At 43.4% G+C, this 15,124-nt stretch overlaps 1 protein-coding gene across 1 annotated transcript in view; it reads left to right on the forward strand.

Moving 5' to 3' along the window:
- Positions 1–1,671: 1,671 nt before the first annotated feature.
- NDST4 (N-deacetylase and N-sulfotransferase 4) overlaps positions 1,672–15,124 on the forward strand; it is a 70,089-nt gene continuing 56,636 nt past the window's right edge. The window contains exon 1 of the mRNA XM_048304341.1: positions 1,672–2,404. The gene's annotated coding sequence lies outside the window, so the exon portion shown is untranslated. The remainder of the gene's footprint in view (positions 2,405–15,124) is intronic.

Here is a 15,124-nt window from a genome sequence, read left to right on the forward strand (position 1 = left end):
TTGGAGCCGTTCTGCCAACTGATTCCCACACATTTCTCATGAGGGCAGACCCTGGCACAGTGACTCTCCTGATCCTGCACTTAAAATGAATCACCAGCAGAGCAAACACCTATGGAGGCAGCATGGATCCACAGCCCTGCTCCTTCGTGTTGAATTCATCCAGCGTGGTAGGGCTTAAGCCAAGGATTTCACTTCAAAGAGTGACTTTAGCATCTGAATTAAAACACACTCTCAACAGTTTGTGCAACCACTTGGCTGCTGGCTCACCCAGGTGGCTTCCAAGGGGCAGAGCGCTGCTCCCGCCACATCTGGAGCAGCACAGCTGTCCTGCAGCCAAACCCTCCTGCTCGCAGGCGCCTCTCCAGTGCTCCAAGTGCAGCCAGGAGCCAAGGATAGGAGTACAAAGAGCAACAAACAACTGGACTTTTTCTTTTCATACCATCAGATTAGCAATAGGAAGTTCTGGCAATTTTTGGACAAGCTGCACCAGAAGTTTTCCTTGTGTTGGGAAGAAACTCTCTAACTCAATTTGGCTTTTTTAGTTTATAGCCTGACTGAAGCTCTGATGTTCACACAGGATGCAAGGAGGCACCTGCCCATCACCCAGCTGCAGTGGGATCCACATACCCAACATTCACAAGAGTCTTTGGAAAATAAATCCCAAATCCAGAGCTGGCCATAGGTGCAAGGCATTTTTAAAAGATCTCCCAACAAGAGCTTTGTAATTAGGAATTGCCGGAAATTACTCAGACATACTTTGAATTTTAATTTTCCCTCAGTTTCTAATTTAGCCAGAAGGAATCAATTAGTCCCCTGTTAGGAATCTCTACCATCTTTAAAACTTGGATGTTCACAGAGAGCAAATAGCTCTTCATGTAGAAGGTCCCAGCTGAAGGATGTAAGTGGTGAACTGCATGGAACACCATTTATTTACACTGTTTTGGAAACACGAAAGGTTGAGCTGACCCTCCTATGATTCAAATCTGAGTTTACAGCGTCATTCATCATCTCAGAATGGGTTTGTTCCAGTCTCCTTGAACAAAACTATTTTCTCCTCACATTTGCTGCACAGAATTGGCTGAATTTCAATTCCAAGGTGTATTGTACGAAGAACGGTTTTGGAGTGAAAGATGTCAAACTGGCAAAAATTGAAAACTAGATTGAAATAAAATCTAATTCTTTTAATATAGAAAGTGTTTAGTTTTGCCTCTGTAATATAATTTAAAGTCACATAGCAATCGTGTTTCTTGGCTATGGAGGTAGGTTTCGTCTCTAGCTGGATGAAATAAAGGATTTTAATAAGAAATTATGCAACGAATAAGTGGAACTTGTGTCACATACAGCAAGAAAATACTTTTCACCTCTGAGCACCGAATATTTGCTGGTGCCAGGGAGATCATTTGTAACAAACTTGCTGGGTGACCCCTGCTTGGTTTTGGTCGTGCGCTAAAACCCACCTTTTATTGTAGCAGGTAATCTTATCAATGACCTAGCAAGAGTAGGGACCAAAAAGTCTTCCAGTGCTGTGATTCTGTTGAGCCTCCTTTAGCATCTGGAAATGGTGAGGGGTGATGAGGGGGGACTGGGAGCACGAGCATCCTCCTGTCAGAAAAATGAGTCTTTCAACTTTTCCTTTCTTCCTAGGCTTTCCGCTGCAGAGTCCAGGTGTAAAATCAGGAGCTGGAAGTGGCACTTCCCTCCCGCATTTTGGGCGGGCAGGAGGGGAGGTGGTCCAGCCGCACAATGACAGATTATGCAAATCCTCGCGGAGCATGGAATCAATCAGGGCGGTGGGAGAGGAATGCAGCTCATCTCCGAATTAGCCTCCGCCGTGGCTTCCTCGCGAAGCGTCCCCCGCCTCGGCCGGAATGACATCAGAGCAGCTCCGAGTCCTTGAAAGTCTGCGGGTTGATTAGCGGGAGGAATCGGCCGCTTCTGCCAATCACAGCCCCGCGAAGCCGCCTCGCTACTCCGGGAGATCCGCGGGAGAGGGTGGCTGACTCCGGTACACGGGAGCGCGGCGCGGCGCCGGCGGCAGGACCGCGAGCAGCTGCTCTTTGGGCGATTCAATAGTTCTCGCAGCCTTTCTGCTGGAGCCTGGCGGCTCCCCGGCGTAATCCCCGTGTCCAAGAAGGACGCTGCATTTTGAACGGTGTGCTGAGCAGAGGTTTGAATCATTCCAGCTGGCTGCTCGCTCTGAAAGGGACAGGCTGGGTATAAATGAGATGTGACTGTGCCGGTAGAGTTCAGTGGCTGGGGCTGGAGCAAGAGGAGCCTTCCTGGGATGCTGCTCAGACAGCTGCTGGCAATTGAAAACTCTCCTTAGTTTACCTGGAGCCCTATGAAGAGCTTTGAATAGCAGATGTCTCTTTGCTGCACACTAGGAAGAGAAATCCTTCTCTAGGTAAGCTATTGTTCAGCTTCTGAACCTCTTCTTCTGGGTATACATTCATACAGCCACATAGACAGTGCCTGTACTCAGGGCAGGTATAAATATCCACCAAGTGTGGATATTTTTGAGTGTGTCAAATGATCTGCCTGGAACCTATGCATAGTAAGTACTTCCGAAAGCAGCCTAGAGGCTGGCATTCCAAGGATTATTCGGAAGTTTGAGATAGTCTTTGCCACATTTGCATGCAAGTGCCCCCATGTAAAGGGATGTGCACCCTCCGATGGAAACAGCTGTCTGCCTAAATATGTGAAAGACCACAGAAGGTAGAGCATGGGAAGTTATGTGAGGGGGAAAGGAGGATACAGTTGCTTCTTCAGTCTACTCCACATCCTTTGCTTTTATTTGCTACCGTCTAGCAAAGTTCAGCAGAACTACTGTACTAAAATGATATGGTGGAAGCTTTCCATGGAGATATATTAAATATGCACTATTTAAAGTAAGAGTAACTGTACTGTGAGGAAGCCAAAACCTACAGATCTGCTCTCTTCCAGCAGTTTGATAGCAAACAACATCTGTCAGCAACATTTTTTTTTAAACAGCATGATCATCCATAGAGTGGAAGCAAGGATTGTTAGAGGTAGTAAGAGGTAAATGAAGAAATCAGTGTGTGCTCTTCAGATCCTACAGAGCCGGAGTCTCCAGCAGCAGCCCAGCATTTTTATCCTACAGCTGGCACAGAGGCTCCAAGTCACTGCTGCTGGGAATGAACACTCACAGGAGAATGCTTAGAGGTGAAGAAGTCTCTTCCTACAAGCACTGCACTGTTGTAACCACACATGCCTACGAAACCCCACACTCATGAAGTTCCCTTTTCCCCAGCGAATTTATCAGGCCATTTTTTACTAACTTCTGCAGCTCTCATTCACATTGCTTGAAGCCTCCCTCCCTCCCTCCATGTGAATAAATGCTGCAGAATCTGGCCTACCCCCTGTAGCAAGTTACTCTACCTTTCCTAGCTTCGAATGTTATCAGAGAACAAGATAAAAAGAGAAGTAACTCATTTTCACCCCATTTCTTCAGTAGTTTTAATCGTGATCCTCCTGCCATAAATGTTCAGCCTGTGGAAGGACAGCAGGATCTCCTTGTTCATAAAGTTTCAATAGTTGGCAACGTTTCCAGGTGCTCCCATCTTGCCCCATGCTGTCTGTACACTTTCCCCATGCACATTTTCCCCTCCACCAAGCTGCACTGCCTGACTTGCTTTCGGAAATGCTGCTCTAAAGGAGGGGCTGGGGGTGGGGTGTGACCTGCCAAGTTGCATTTCACTAAGAAAATTCTTGACTTCGAGTTTTCTCCTGAATCTTATCAATTCAGATAATATGATCTGCTCAGTTGGGTTAGATGTTCCTAATGACATTGCTCTGTGCAGAAGTTTAAGACTGTCTATTAGGTTTTGTGCCATTTCCCCAGAACTCGGCCGGGTTTTTTTGATTCATAATAGATGCCTAATGTCTGAAAGCCTCAGAATTGAAAGCAGGAGTATCTTAATGTCTTGTTGACACCACTCTCTTCTGTGAGGCTGGAGAAGTGCTCCTCTAACTTGCATTGTTTCAGAGTGAATCAAATTCAAAGGGTTGCAGTTAAGCAGAGAGTAGGATGCTTCAGTGACTGACCACTTACACACACACACATATATATATACCCCCACATATAAATCCCTTTCAGCCTGAACACCCTGTTAACTCACACCATCAAGTTCTGGAAGTCCTATGAAACATTATGGGTGTTAAGGGGTTGTGATACCTGTTCTATCACTCTTTGTAATGGCCGTGATCAGACTTAGCACCATGCAGGGATCATGAGCTGCTCTAGAGTTCAACTATCATATTCAGTATGAGTGGGATAAAAATATGCTAATAGTAAAGATGGGGTTTTTTAAGGTTTGCAGTACAGGAATTATCCCAGCAGTATAATGAGATACTTCAAGGAAAATGTGGCCATATATTGCAGACCCATGGCAATACTGAGCACAGAAAATGCTGATGAGTTACTATTAGTTGTGACTATGAGCTTTCAGTTAGATAAAAAAAAATTGCATGTAACTATATGTCCCCAGAAAAAGATTCCTCATTTTTCTACAAGCAATAAAGGCAAGCATATAATGAACTTAAAAAAAAAAAAAAAAAAAAAATTTGTTCCAAATCATTCTAATTTAGCCCACGAACAATTTTGCTTTGATTGCCTCTATGACCACAGGGCTGGCTGAGCTTCAGCTGCATGCAAACACTGCTGTTTGCTTCCATCAAGTGTTTGGCCTTGCAAAGCTTCCATAATCAGAGAATCTAAGAACAGTTTGGGTTGGGAGGGACCTTAAAAAGTATCTAATTCCAACCCTTTTTCTGCAGCTTTATAGGTGCATCCAGAAACTGCTTTCCGTACCCACAAAATTGGCTTTTCTGAACAAATCAACCCCTGGGCTAAGAGCAGCAAAGCATTGCAAGCTAGGGCCTGGATGGCTGAAGGAAACCGGAATTGTGCAGAAAGCTGGACTTTGCCCAGCCTGGGGAGTCATTTCAGGAACAGGGCACTGAGCTTAAGGTGAGCCAAGGGCTCTCCACGCTTTTCAAGGTGAGGGGAGCCTAGGTTGAAACCATTTCCAAGTGTTAAGGAGTACAGTGTGAGGTGGCAATTACCAGATCCCTTGTTCTCAGGCCTGGGATGCAGTTGAGGACCATTAGAGCAGGTTGAGGGGCTGGACTCTCAGGGAGAAGGAGGGTCTCTGTGTTGGAAATTGGGTGGGGTGTCAAAGAGTCCTGTCTCCCATTTTGAGACAGCCTGAAGAATGCCCATGTCACAGCAACAAGTCTCTTTCTCCCATTGAGATGTTAAAGCAAGGCCCCTCATGAAGGTAAGCCACCCAGAAGAGTGCTAGATAGAAATTCAGAATCAATTCTCCATCTGTGTCAACATGTAAATTAGGAAAATGGAGCTATTAAAAGCGTCGGGTGCTGGAAGAAAATGAAAATCATACACGTCAATCCCAAACATTTATTACAACTACTGTCAGGAATAATTACAATGGAATCGGAATTTCTTCTGAAATTAACAGTTGCTATAGAAAAGTAATAATATTTTACCTAAACAGCTGCCACCAGAATTACACAGCAACAGCACACCAGTGTAGAGACCATGTCGGTATTTGATGAGGAAAACACATTGGCACCAGAAGCCATGGATGGCCATTTAAACTCAATTCTGAAAGGAACAGAGATGTATTTAAACCTATTTCCTTCCCTCTGGCTACAGAAGGGGTCACAACTGCTCTCCCCAAGTGGAGGCAGAGGGAAAAAATTCATCTTCCATCCTCGTCTGCAAGGGTGGGTTTACAGAGCCAGAGCAAATACAGAAGTAGAAGCCAAGGTAGGGTGGGTTTCCTTCAAGAGGAAGGAAGTAAAAATGAAGGGATTCCCTCTTTTTCCTTAGAAGCTGCTGAAATAAGAACTGTCCTTGGCTTACTTAGCCTGGCCAAGGGAGATCAGGCTGATGCCCCCCACAGCTACAGACTTTTACTAATGGCTGGGTTTTCATCCCTCATGTGTAAATATCATTACCAGACACAAACAGCAGAGAGAATAATGTGGACGGGCTCTTCCCTGAGCAGAGCTCTGCACGAAACCTCCCCTCCTGAAGGGCTGTCCACAGCTACTTATTCCAGCCCGCTCTCTGCCAGGCTCCAGTGAAGGGATTGCATTTAGCTTTTAGTGTATAAATAAGTGTTCTGATAAATAATTAATAGTAGCTGCTGGCCGTAAAAGAGGCGGCTGCTTGGAAAGTTAAAACAGTCTGTCATGAAATATGCACCCACCTCTGTGTTCTACTTTCAGGGGATGTTTTAGCCAACATCTTGTCCTTTTGCATGGGACCATATTGTGCAAAGAGGAGGCCAGAGCTCAAGTTCCAGACCCTCAGGGTATTCTTGAATTTTTTCTCTCTCACTGGGATATAGACGGCCCCCTAAACCCCCAGAGGGGAGGGTAGGCAGTCAGTGATTCACAGAGAAGTTTCTGGAAAGGAGAGGAAAGTGCAGTGTTCTAGGCTTCTGGGTAAGATACAGAAATTAGACTTACTGATCACATTTGATTTTAAAGCCCTCATAGCTTCTTGGGTTTTTTTAGTTTAAACCAAAGCAGGGCCATCTGCTGGACTGCCTGCACTCTACCCACCTAAATAGCTGGAATAACTACAGGGCATTTTTATTTATTACTACTGTCTAGACTGTATTTGGATTGCAATTTTAAATGGCTTCACTATTCTACCCCCATACAGTCATGGGGTTTAGGGTGGAACTGTGCCTCAGCAGCCTGGTGAATGAATCACCTGCAGAAGGGCATGGTACTATTATTTGTACCTGAAAAATCACAGTTAAAGAGAATTTGGTGATATGCAATGTCCACATGGCAAGCAAAGTGAGCCATGCATGCCTCGAAACACCTGACAGACTCCCATCAGACTAATTTTCAATCAGCCTTGGAGCAAGCTCCATGTGCCTGCATCAGTCATTCTGCATACTCAGATTTTTAACTGAAGGACCTCCTAAAAGGCTTTCTTCTCCATGGAAAAAAATATTTGTGTTCAGGCAGAAAATTAAGTCTCTATGTATATGTTATCTAAAACTGAGCTTTATGGATTACAACATATGGTGTCAAATGATGAGACATAATTTTGTAAGCCCCTTCCATAACCCAGAAAGCCAGGCTGGATTTTCTCTTCCACAATACACTCTGGAGATTCTTACTGAAAACCAAGTAGAGTTATGCACTCAGCCCCCAGGAGAGGACAGGAATGTAAAGGCAATTCCAGCCTGATTCAGGGGCAGTATGTTCAGAAAGACTGACAACCATTTGGATTTTTTTTATTCCACACTCTACCCCTTCAACAATAAGTTAATGCCTCAGTAGTTCAATAAACAGAGATTTTTCACGAAAGCAAGAGGTTAATCAAAGCCTCTCTATTCCATCACAGAGCTCTAATGGTATTAGTTCTAGTTCCAGTCTCTGAGCTCAGCGTGACTCAACAAAAAATCCCCTGAATTCCCAAGTAGGACTGTTATCCTACTAGTGGCATTTCCAAATTGAACTTTATCTAGATAAAACAAAGCATAGATCTTTCAAAAGGAAACATTTGTTTATATTTTGAACCAAGAGCAAAACAGTATCTATAGGTCACAGATGACACACCAGAAATCTCTAAAGAGATCTTTCATTTGGCTGACAAAGTGGCTTCTCTCAGAGAAACCCCATAAAACAGTGGCAGAAATAAACACAAAGGAATTTAACCAGAGTACAAAGAATAAGAAGAAAAAGGAAGCAAGCACAGCAAACACATTTGCCTGCACATGAAAGTATGAATTTTGCACTAGCTTTCCCAAAAGCATGCTTTGCAATATCCATGCTATACACATCTGAACCAAACATGAATCACCTTAGAACATTTTACAGCTAATGCCCATGTAAAGGTAGAAAAGACTAATATTCCCTCAACAAAGGCAGGAAAAATGAAATGCTGAAAAAAATCAGTGGCCTCCAGAGGGCCAAACATGATGGTGGCAGAGACAGAAATCAAAGATTCTACTCCCTGCCTTATCTTCTCACCGTAAAGCATTTTTTCTCTTGATAGACAAACAGCATCCCTCCAGTCATTTCAAGGTAAGAATTTGAATTTGTGTTAATAATCTCGCATAAAACTTCCTCTGGCTTGTCTGCAATACTTAAATACATTAAAATGAAAGTCTCTTGGGTATTGTAGTATTTTTGTTACATGACCAAATTTCTCTGTCTAGATTAGTTTTACTGACAGCAGCAATATGTGCAGCCATAACTGGTCCCCACAAAAAGCTCATCTTGCCTGTAAAGAACTGGTACTAAGACTCAAAATTTTCTTAAAGAACTGCCTAGAACCTAGTCTAGACCTAAGACTAGGAACAGACAGGAGAAGTATTATAAACTTCCTGCTCCCGAACTGCCATGCAATAAAAGCAGTGATAAATGCAAGTATATATGAGCAAGGTGGAAGCGACTGAATTTTCCCCTTTAGAAGCGGTTTGAAAGTCCAAGAAGCGCACACAAAAAAAAGAGGAGGCACACGTGGAGGGTCACCCTGGCTTCACTCACTCCTTGCTTCACTTCGCTTGAAAGCCACTACTTGCCAAGCCCTGCCAGGCTGTCACCAGCACTGGTGGCTTGGATGGTGCTCCAGCCCACACATCTGCTCTGACCAGAAATTGGTGGGACCAAACTCTGTGTATTCTCCCTCTTTTTCTTCCAAATCCTCTCAAAGATAACAAAACCCTTCAGCCAGTGAGGACAAAGATGGGGAAATGGGACTCCAGCAGAAATTACTTAAAGAATAAATAAAGGGAAGCCATTATAATGAGAATTTAATGTAAACAGAGCTTGGAAACTCTGTCTGACTGGCTGGAACCGGGCTTGAGCAAACTCAGAATAAACCTCTGTTTAAATTTCATGTGGCAAACGTGCTGTACTAAAGATTTAAGTACAAAGTCTTTGTTATCTGGGTTTAAATAGACTTCCTGTGCAGTAGCAATAGATCATTACTATGTGACAGCAGTAGTCCCTCTGAAATAAGTTAGTGGCCTCCTTTTAATTCCTAGCACAGATGTGACCACATCTGACTTTCTCACAAATAGTCCCTGTGACAGGATACAGACGGCACAAAACATGTTATTCAGTGAAATATATTGGTAGTGGTATAAGAGTGGACACATTTTAATTATCTCACATGGTGGCAAACCTTTTTAGCTCCCAGAAATGCAATAGGACAACAGAAAGCGTGGGAAACAATTAAAAGAATTGTTAACAATTTAAAGAATCTACTAAAAAGAAGCATAGTGACCAAATAGTTTAGCTTCTAACAGGCTATCCCAGAGCCTAGGGCTGTATCTCTTTTTTTGTGTAAGAAACCTCCAAAAAGTTTTAATAATCATCCACTAAATCTGTAATCCTTGGTAAATTTTCAAAATCAATACAGAAAATCTGCAGTTATTTGGTTGCTAATAGAACTACAAAAATGGGTTTTAGCAATTTTTTTTTAATGGCTTAGCTTGTCTATCCAATCAAACCGCATGTACAGAGCTTGGCTACTACATTGATTGACTTTAAGGAGTCCTACTTAGGGAGCCATTCTATTGCACAAATGTTGTCTCTCAGCTGAGTTCACAACACAAATCATTCTATTGGAACTGGAAAGCTAATTGACAGCCGTATGAAAGTGGAAAACAGTACCAGAATAGAGGGACTGTAATAAAACATCTGATACAGCATCTCACAAAAGTTTTATTTGAAGAGTTAAATGAATTCAAATTGGCTTCCATTGAAGCATTAAACTATGAATTGAAAAGTGATGAAGAGCCATTAACCAAGCGAGAGCAGGAGATTTGTTGCATCAAGTCAGGGGGAATGTTTTGTAGGCTGCCTCAGAACACTGTGTAAAGCCTGCTTTTATTCCCCACCTTCATTCACAAGGACTGGGGCACTGACAGCGTGGTAATTTCACCTGCACTCTCCATTAATCCCATCGGGAAAGCAAAGCAAGGACTCCGTCCTGCAGGTCACACACATCCCTGATCGCAGGCCCAACTCCCTGCCATGACCTTTTGGCTCTGTCCTCATGGCCTTGGCAGTAAGCTGCTGACCTTCAGATCATCTCTCAACACCTTCTTTTCAGCCTTTTACTTTAATACACGTGCCATGAGGGTTGTGAACATCTGCTGAAGGGCATTACGCAAGAGCAAGGGGCTGTTGCTCCCAGCTCAGCCATGGGTCCCCAAGTGACCTTGGGAAAGTCAGGCTTGTACCCATTAATGCTATTTAGCTTTTTGAATTTTTGGTGAGTTACTGGTGAAAAGTGGTAGATCTTAATACCATCACTCGTGCTAGATGGACACATTTATTAGAAACTGCATTAAGAAGGTACTTTAAAAATTATATTAAGTCTGGCCACAGAATTTAAGGTATTTTGCCTGATGACATCAAAATATTATATATATGGTGATAATTTTGGTATCACCGCACAACATCTGGAGCTGCTCAGAGGGTGAGCGTGGTCACTAACACCTACCTGTTGTGATGGTGACAAGAGCCACTGTGTCAAGAAACAAGAAATACTTACATAGATTCTCTCTTGCATGGCTCTCATCAGGCCATACCTAAATTACTGATTTCCAGGAGCTTCCATGCCTGACACTCCAGAGAAACCACCAGTCAGCAATTTCTGAGGAGCTATTACAACTACTCGTTATGTTCAGAAGTACTGATGCGTTAGAGATCCATAAATTGTGCCATTTGGAGGAAGCCTCAGTGAAATACCCCAGATGGATATTTAGGGGGTTTTCTGGGTGGTCCAAATGACCGTGGGGCTGTTGGAAGTTAATGGGTCGGAAGAAGGAAGCATTGAGGCTGAACATCAGGCAACATTCAGCAGAAGTGTGGTCTGGTTAGGTCTTAAAGCACATTTCTGCTAGGAGCTAAGCAACATGAAGTGTCACATGTGGGCTGGGGAACCAAAGGATGTGCATATGCATAGGTGTACACTTGTGTGAGAATATTCCGGTGTGTAAAACTCGTCTCCAAATCACCCTCCGGCCACTGCTCCACGAGGGAGCCTTTTCACCAGTTCCTGAAATCATCTGGAAAAGTTTAAAGCCAAAGAGAAACAGAAGTCAGCAGGGTCAAACAGCTCCCTTCCAAGTATTGTTTCACGCTAAAATCACACCAGCTTTCATCAAATGCACAAGTTGAAGTATTTCAAACTCTTTGCTTTATATTCATTGATTATCGACTTCACCCTCTGGCATCATTTAGCTTTCTGAAATCACACAAGATTACATGTGCACTATAGACTTGATCAAATGGCTGAAAATACCGAAAAATTGGGGATTAATTTACACATGATTAGTCATTGAAAAGAAACAAAAGAGGTGAAAGTGCTGAGCAGCCTTTCCACTCAGAAATTATAAAATAGAAGTCAGAAGGTCTGCAATAGCCTTTATCAGCTGAGAGGCTGGCCTTATCCTAGGTAAAGAGTTTTCTAACACCTTGTGATGAGCTATGAGAAGCTGGTACCAACATCTCAAGCAAAGCCACATTTACAAACACAAAGCACATTGCAGCTTTGTTAAGTTTGGAAAAGAAAAAACCAGTTACTTTCAAAGAGGATCTAAGTTTTGTGAGCTCAGTCCAAAAATCTCCTGGAAACTTTTGTGAGAGTGAGAAAAGAAAAGTGCTCTTTTTTCTTTCTGCAGTGAATAGAAACGCTGAATTTTTGCTAATGGTCACCAGGAGTCATTTATCACTCAAATCAGTTTGCTTGTTTCTGTAATGAATGAGGAGTCACATGCAAGGAGCAGCAAGAGAGGTACCATGATTCATTGGGCTGCTAGTAAATGACAGGAGTCATACAAGCTTAGAAAGGAAAGAAAAGAGGAAAGGCTTTACATTAGGTTTTTAGCCTAAAGGGGAGTTTTATATATAGACAATAAAGACATTCTGACTTCTGATTTATTCTGGAGTAAGGAAGGGAAAGCTCTGTCCTGCCTCCAGGTGAATTACTCCCAGCAGTGCACTCTGGTGCAGACAGGAGATTAGCAATGGCCACACTGCTGGGGAACAACGAGGGTCCTGCTCCTCTGCTCGGCACTGTCAGCACTGGCACGCTCTGAACTCGCTGCAGATGTGAAGTCCATTAGCTCCATCCTCAGGGTGAATGAACACATCTGATGGCTTAATAGCAATACTTCTACTTTCCATAAGCTGAAGTAGCTCAGAGACCCTTTGCCTACCTATGATCAGAGGTAAGAGGAGCTCCCCAGGCCCACACACCAAGTCTGCCTGTTCAGGCACCAAGCCCTGGGGGAAGCTGTGCCCGTGGGAGCTGGCCCACGAGGGAGCCAGCTTTAATTCCTGATGCACAGTTAACACATGGCACTAATAAGGGGCTGTTTCTCTTCGCTGTCGTGCTATCAGTTTTAAATAGTCAAGTCTTAATCTCCCAATCAATCATCTTCAAAATCAGCACACTTCAGTCATCAATCAAATGCATTTCTGCGGGCAAGCAGGAAGTGTTATTTAGCAAGGAGGCAGCAATTTTTAAACCTCCATTTTTCTTCAGCTGCCTGAATTAAAGAAAAATTAAGAGTCCCTGCAGATGTCTCTGACATCACAACAGAGTTGTACTGCAGAGTTCTGCTCTTGCGGGGGAAAGGCCCCACGTTGAGTAAACCAGCTGAACAGACCAGCTCTGGAAGAAAGTAACCTTGATTCCTTGACCAAATGTGCCCAACTTTGGGCTTTACCCCCTTGAAGTCAGTGAATGCTCAGCAGTGACCACAGGAACACAGGACCCTCAAACACCGGTTTCCAAAATGAAACTCCATTAGTAACACTAATTATGAAATATGGCCTATTTCCATGTTTTTCAAATTAATCTAGCACAGGAACTCTCCGAAGATAGTTGAATTTTGGAGGGAATATAAAGCTCTTGAACTTTAAGGGGGAGAGTTTCAAAGGCACAAATGGCACTTAACTTCCAATTATGCCTTGGAAAAAGTCCCACTAATGGCTAATATAGCTGATTTACTTTCATAACCTTTAATTACTTCACACCATTCTTTTTTTTACTGAACAGTATAATCAGTTCAACAGAGCAGTTCAAACACAATGTGCAGACTAAAAAAGATCTGCTCCAATGCTGGGTTTCCTTATGCAAGTTTAAATTCTTTACCAATTCTGTATATTTAGAGATCGCAATAAGTGGGCATACTTGCATTTGGTTATAACATCTGCATACAACAGATAGTAGTTAGCATTAAATCTGATAATTAGTATTTTATCTGGATCAGATTTTACCAGTGTTATTTGGAGGAAATAGTTAGGGATGAAGACCATAGTTTCGTTTTGGCTGGTATAAAGTATGGGGATTCTCCTATTTTAATAATACAAGCTATAATGTCCGTGAAGTTTACTGTTTTGACAGCTTGCAATACCGGTACCCAGGACATCCAGCAAGACCAAACACTGAGGGGGAAATATGCAACTTTAGATCTCCTCACATGCTATTCCCTTGTGCCACAGGTGGAGGCTGAAACATTGGCTAAGCAATCCATGGTGATCTAGAGGCACATTTCTTAGAGCAGAAGTCCTGGGTTTTATTTAATTTTAAACATAAGAGTCTTAATTAAGGTGTTTTACGTTCCCTGGGGATTTTCGATGCCTTCTGGCGGGAGCGTGGCCGCAGGCAGGGCTGTGTGCTGGGGAGCGCGGGGAGAGCAGGTGCTGCCTCGCAAAAGCAAGAAGCGATTGCCCTCTAGTGCCCAAAGCAAGCCGAGGCTGCACAGTCCGAGGAAGGGAAGTTCAAGATTTTTCCAAGTTACGTGCCTGTCTCGTGCTGACCGAGCAAGCCTTTTGCAATCAGCTGTTTGGGGGGGACACATCACCCAGCCCTGAAGGCTGCCCCTCCCGCGGAGAGCAGGAGTCCTGATCTGATAAGCCCTCGGAGTCGGGCTGAGTGACTCATCAATGTCACCCAAACTCCAACACCGGCTCGCAGAGGATGCTTCACTTGATCCAGTGTTATCTTTTGAGGAAATCTTAATTGGAGGTTTAATAAGAAGTGAAATCCCAGCAAGCAGACAACGGCAGAACAAGGGAAGCACCAAAGCAGGGCAAGTACTCTTAAGATTATCAGGATGACTTCCATTTCCTAATGATAGCTGTGATTTCTTTTGTATTTCTTCTCTCGCACATAAGAAACGAGTAAATGCAGAAGAGGTTTATTATTACTATTTCTGTCCCCACTTCGTTCCCCTCTTGGCCAGTTGTGTGACACAGCAGGGTCACTGATGGAATAGCCCACAATCCAGGGGTATCCATCTCCTAGCAAGCTTCCAGTTGAGGAAGGTAAATCAGATAAGAGCTTGAACCTGGCAGAGCCACAAATGGCCTCAGAAACAACTCCCTCTCTCTAAATGCTTCTTACAAGCATTTTCCAATTTCAGGTGGAAAGCTTAAGATGAATGAATAGTTTGCAGAACAAAAGTCAAAAGTGCAATCTGAGTTAAGGGAGGAGGACACATGAACTGATAAGTATCTGCCTGGAAAAAGCATTTCTTCCCTGCAGTTCCAAAATCATTCATTGTTTACTGTCTCGCATTGTTCCAATAGACAAACAATATAAATAATTCAGAAAGATGTTAATTCCTACTTAAATCCATAGAGCAGCACAGGCTATTTATTTAGTTACCTTTAACTGCCTCTGAATCATACGGTTTACTGTTACCAATGGCAATTTTTCACCAATTTAGGCAGACCTGCCAGGAATTGCACAAGGGCTTCAGAGCAATGAGGTTTAAGCAGCTCGTACTTCATCCATACAGGGCCAGACCAGAGGCCCAGTGCTTTAGCTGGAGATGTCATGGACCAGCACATGCACCAACTTGCCCACCTAGCACTAAAACAGCTCCCTTGAGGTACTTTTTCTGCTACATAGCACCTCCCATTGATCCCTGATGGAGGCAGAGCCATGCACAGCTGCAGCCTGCAGTTGTAGCAGCCTGCTCATTCACTTGGAATGTCCCCATAGAATCTTTATAGTTCCTAAAATGGACCATGAAGTACTGATTGCTCTGAGTGAAGAATGGAAAAGGGAAAGAAAGTCCTA

This window comes from Corvus hawaiiensis, chromosome 5 (genome assembly GCF_020740725.1).
Source record: "Corvus hawaiiensis isolate bCorHaw1 chromosome 5, bCorHaw1.pri.cur, whole genome shotgun sequence".
In the NCBI taxonomy this organism is placed as follows: domain Eukaryota; kingdom Metazoa; phylum Chordata; class Aves; order Passeriformes; family Corvidae; genus Corvus; species Corvus hawaiiensis.